This window comes from Cyprinodon variegatus, unplaced genomic scaffold, assembly GCF_000732505.1.
Source record: "Cyprinodon variegatus isolate N-32 unplaced genomic scaffold, C_variegatus-1.0 Scaffold380, whole genome shotgun sequence".
NCBI classification, from domain to species: Eukaryota; Metazoa; Chordata; class Actinopteri; order Cyprinodontiformes; family Cyprinodontidae; genus Cyprinodon; species Cyprinodon variegatus.
Genome location: NW_015150833.1, coordinates 316,808 through 322,707, shown reverse-complemented (window position 1 = coordinate 322,707; position 5,900 = coordinate 316,808).

The following is a 5,900-nucleotide window of genomic DNA, read 5'->3' as shown; positions in this document are numbered from 1 at the left end:
ATGGATAAGAGGCGCTATTTAGCACGTTTTAAAGACCAAATCCTTTTAGCACGCTGTTGATAGATCAGTTTGTACATTTTTTAGCGTGCTCAGTGAAATAGCTCACGTTTTTATACACGCAAACCTTTGATAGATCCGGCCCTATGTCTTTTAAGGTAACTCAAAATTGATAACTGATCATTGATATGAAATTTTTGTCAGAAAAAAAAGGTAGGAATAGAAATACCACAATTTCATTTCATACACCTTAATTGGCCTTTACTTTCCATATGCTGCCTAATGCGTTGTAATTGTAATTCATAGATTAAAACTGGGTTATTCCCACCATTGTGTCTTATTCCCTAAATGTCAAAGCAGTAACTACAGCCTCTGCTCACAGACTTTTATCACATTCAGTGGTCCTTCACTACATTTAGAACTTGAGGAAAAAACATATTTTTTTATAAAGGCAGTTTTACAATATCCTTTGAACAAACTGCAATATTACTCAAAGCCCTACAGTTTAACTGAACTCAATGAAACTGGATAGGGTGTTCCAGTTCTTAGTGTTTCACTGCTACTCTCTTTTTGACATAGAAAAGTCCCTGTCCTTTAAGTAGAATCTAAACCAGTCCATTGCTGTACCAGTAAGGCAGATCAAGTTTCCCTGGCACTCTATATCATGTTGCTATTTTTCACTTGCTGAAAATTAATTTGTGCCTTAGCTTTGCTTGTGAACATTCAGAGTAATCTGAGTAATCAGAACCACACAGCAGGATTGATTTGTCGGCCACTGGAATTTTGTTTGTCAGAAAAATATTTCGACACCTATCAATGATTCTTTATCAATTCTGGCAGCTTGCTTTAGTGGAACTTTTTTAAAGGTTTTTTGGAAAAACTGAGCAAAATTGTTGGTTGCCTCTGATTTAAGCCATTTTTTTAAATTACATTTTAGTTAGGCTCTAAAGGCAAGTGACTGAAATAAATTTCTTCAAAGGTATGCTGGTTGTTCCAGAGAAAATATTAAACTGGTCCATTACATATTTGATCAAATAGATTTTATTTCACCATTTGTTTATAGTAATGCTCACTATCATTCCCCATCAGAGTTTTGTGGTCACTAACCTGAGTTTCCACCTCTACAGAGATTCCAGTTATCCTGTCTGAGCTGTAAATAAATGCTTTGTTTGAAATCACATTGATCTGTCTGTCTGAATTCTGGGTCTTACATTCCAAGTCCTAACAGAGGATGTATGGAAAACATCACCACCACCTCCAGGAGCTGTCTGGATGACAGTCATTTGCAGCGGTACTTCTGCCTATCCTGACCCACTTTTGGGCCCTGCTGTCCCGCTTTAGTGGAGGAACTACCTTTACAAAAGAGGGTTAGGTGAGAGGGCATTCTGGAGCTGAGACAGGAGCAGTGGGAAATCAGTGCGAGAAAACCAGCAGAGAAAAAAAAAGAACTGGGACCCAAATGTAGAACACACTTGATATATACTCAATTTGCCCATGTAACTCATTAAACATGCATGTGAGGAGTCATGTACTGTGTCTGTATGAAGTAAAGCATATATCATAGGAGTATTTATTGCCGGCCAAACCAGCCCCTAAACACTATCCCTTAGCACTAACCCTCAGTTTGCGCCTTCTCATGGCGTGTCCGTTACATCGAGTGTCATATCAAACCACACAGTGGGCAGTAAAGTAATAAAAGAAAAGAAATAAAATAAACACATATATATATATATATATATATATATATATATATATATATAAATTTATGTAATTTCCCTCTGGGATTATTAAAGTAAAGTATTTATTAAAGTATGTGCATGGCATGGAAATCCAGGTGGACCCTTAGGCAAGGTCCTTAGTGCTTAGTGTGCCTACCTCAGGCATGAGTGAAACCGCAAATACAAGAGCCATACCGGCTCGGACATTGCCCGGGTTAACAAGGTCCGCGTCAGTTGCTAGGGAACCAGGGCAACTTAATGACAAATTGGCTACTGGAACAAGACATAGATGGACTAGAGCAGAAAACTTGGAACTGATGAAATGCTACTATAGAAGCGACCCCAGTGAGAGAGGTTACATGCAGAGATTATGGGAGATATGGCAGCTTCAAAATCCATCATCGACACTGACAACGAAACAACTACTAACTCAGTGTTCTAACATCCGCAAACGGCTAACGGAAACCACGAGGAGATAGCAAGAAAGACTGCCACAGCTAAATACCTACAAAGAGTAAGACAGGTCCTGAAAAGTCAGCTGAATGGGAAAAACAAGATCCATGCCATCACCACATATGCCCTGCCAGTCATCAGATACCCTGCTGGTATAATAAACTGGCCAAAAGAGGAGATAGAGGCTACTGACATCAAGATGAGAAAGCTCCTCACAATGCATGGAGGGTTTCATCCCAAATCCAGCACCCTGAGACTATATACCAAGCGTAGCGAGGGAGGCCAAGGGCTAGTGAGTGTCAAGACCACTGTCCAGGATGAAACAACTAAGATCCAGGAGTACATCAGGAAGATAGCCCCCAAAGACAAATGGCTTAGCGAATACCTCAGGCAGGAGAAAACCGAAAGTGAGGACAAGAAAGATGAAGAAGAACCATCATGGAGGGACAAGCCGCTGCATGGCATGTACCACAGACAAATAGAAGAAGTGGCTGATATCAAAAAATCCTACCAGTGGCTGGAAAAGGCTGGACTGAAGGACAGCACAGAGGCACTAATCATGGCAGCACAAGAACAGGCACTCAGTACAAGATTAATAGAGGCCGGGGTCTACCAAACCAGGCAGGACCCCCGGTGCAGACTGTGTAAAGATGCCTCTGAAACAATACAGTACATAACAGCATTGTGTAAAATGCAGGCAGGAAGTGCATACATGGAACACCACCACCAGGTAGCTGTTATAGTGTACAGGAACATCTACCATGAGTATGGGCTGGAAGTCAAAATGAAAGACACCTCCTAAGGTAGTTAAGAATGACCGAGCTAAGATCCTATGGGACTTCAAGATCCAGACTGACAAACAGGTGATGGCTAACCAACCAGACATTGTGTTGATCGACAAACAGCAGAAGAAGGCAGTAGTAATAGATGTGGCAATCCCAAGCGACAGCAACATCAAGAAGAAAGAACACGAGAAGCTTGAGAAATACCAAGGGCTGAAAGAGGAGCTAGAAAAGATGTGGAAAGTAAGAGCAGCAGTGGGGCCAGTGGTAATTGGAGCACTGGGGGCTGTGACCCCCACACTGGGAGAGTGGCTACAGCAGATTCCAGGTAAAACATCAGAGGTCTCTGTCCAGAAGAGCGCAGTCCTAGGAACAGCTAAGATACTGCGCAGAACCCTCAAACTCCCAGGCCTCTTGTAGAGGACCCGAGCTTGAGGATGACACATACCACCCCACAAGGGGTGAGAAAACAGTTTATTTTATTTTTTTATATGCAAACTATCCTACATTTTCACATCCACTGTTGCCACCAAACTCCCTTGACTTTTTTAATTAGATGTCCAGCTTGAGGGTTGTGTTGTTGTGACCAATAAATGAATAAATAACCATACATTTCGATAATCTCAGATGTGTTATCGTATGACTAAATGCAGTGCTGTCAACTCATATCAATGGAAATATAGGAAAACACCAGTTAATAATATCTTATCTTTGTATTGCAACAACTTTGAGTAAAGTACAGATAAGTTAAATTGTATTTTTTTTAAACCAATAAGCCTTGAATTAAACATTATCTATCATATTATTTAGGTCATAGTATCCTTATAACTTAGTAGATTCCTTTAGCTTTATTGAGGTCTCAGACATAAAGTAGTGGCAATACAAAGTGAGTCAGTCAATAGCCTGCAAGTAGCCTTAACAAAGGAGAACAGGGCACATCAAGGTTGCCTGTAATTACACCTTCCCTCAGAGCTAATTAGGTCACCTTAATGTAAGTGAGTACAGTGCATTAATATAATGTGCATTCTTATGTTGTTTGTTTGAATTCTCTCTTCACAGAACGGACGGTCAATGTCAAGAATTATAAGAGCTAATCTAATCTAGAGTATACAGTAGTGCCTCTTCAGACAGGATATCAGACAGCTAAATTAACACACTATGTTTTTATACATACAGCTCATGTGTTTTCATGAATAAATAGTTATTGTCAATGAAATGTTTGGAAGACTAACATTTTTAAACAGTATATGTTCATCATAAAATCTGGTATGTAGATTAAGTTCTTAGTATATCAGAGTATTTGCCTTTAGTTATTCATTTCCCTCTAATCAAATGTTATTTAACTTTGTGTAAGCAAGACTGTGATGGGGAAAAATGTGTAGAAACATATGATACATATAGATACATAAATGCAGTTTTATTTATTAATTTGTTTATTTTTTACAGTGCCCTGTCTGGCAAATAGAATCATTGTCTTGATGAGAACCCAAGAACCCAACAGATTTTACTTTTACAAGTGGGCTATTACAGCTTTCACCATAGTGTTCCGCTTTATTTATGCATGTAAATAGCTATATTATAATTCATGCAGGGAGTATTTAAAATTATATGGACACTGCAATGGGAAAGTAGAAAAGGAAAGGAAAAAAATGGAGAATAGGTCAAAGAAAGAGGAGCTAAAAAGTCTTCAGTCTGCTTCATCCCTTGTAAAGAGAAATGTAAAAAGAACAGCACAACCAACCCCAAAAGTAAAGGCGCCCAAGATGGGCCAAGAGACGGCCCAGAGGAAATCCCCCAGCTGCCGCAAGTGTCCAGGTGAAGCGGTGTCATCACCACAATTCAACCCATCTGTTTCCAGCTTCGGTCCTGACCCCCCATCCCGTACTGGATCAGACGACCCCCGGCACAAGCCCCCTGGGGATGGGGCCAACATGACCCGCACAGGCTACCCAACCAAAACCTCTCTCCCCCATTAAATAACTCACAGGCCCACTCCCTCCCCCTCAATACCCTAGCCACCCCCCCATCCCTTTTTGGGTGGAGCAGTAGTGTCAGACCCAATTCCCACAAGCCACCCAGGTGCAACAATAACCCCCCACCAAGACCCCGGACCAGGTGGGCTGCCCTTCCTCCAGGCCCCAGACTCTGGGTGGCAATTGGAGAACAGGGGTGTGAGAAAGACCCTGTTCCTCCCTACGCCTGCTCAAATGTTGTGTTGTTGCATGTTGTTTTTGAGTGTGTTTAAAACAGGGAGTACCAAAGGGGAGTGCCTGGCACAGTCCACCCCCCCTCCCAAAGGTAGCTGATGCCACCGCACGCCCCCAATCAACCAGCCAGAACCCTCAATGTCTAAATGAAAGAGGGGCTGGAGGGAGCCATCCGAGGTGAGGCCCATACAATAATAATAATTTGCCGTATCTTAGCTGTACCTAGAACTGTGCATTTTTGGATAGAGATTTCTTATATTTTTCTGGGTATCTGTTGCAGCAACTGCTCCCATGTAGGGGTTACTGCCCCAAGTGCTCTGGTGACCACTGCACTACAGTTGCCACATTGTTCACTACGGGTGTCCTCTGCTGCTTGTCAATGATCACAAAGTCCAATTGGTTGGCTGCATCCATTTTGTTTGTTTGTTTGTGGAAGTCCCACAGGATATTAGCTATGTCATTCTCCACCACCTCGTGGGGTGGCTCCAATTTTGACCTGGGGGTCTCCAGTTTGTGTTCTGCACAGATGTTTCTGTACACTATACAAGCAACTTGGCCATTAAGTTCCATGTATTCCTTTCCTGCCAGTATCTTAAAGGAATAGTACACCCAAAACATGATTAGCCTTCATTTTCTACTCACCCCCATGCTGAAAAACACTCTGGAGTACTTTTTTGATATCTCAAATGCATCTGGAGATCTGGGAGGCTTCTTGCTGTCTGCTGACATTGAAATAATGGAGG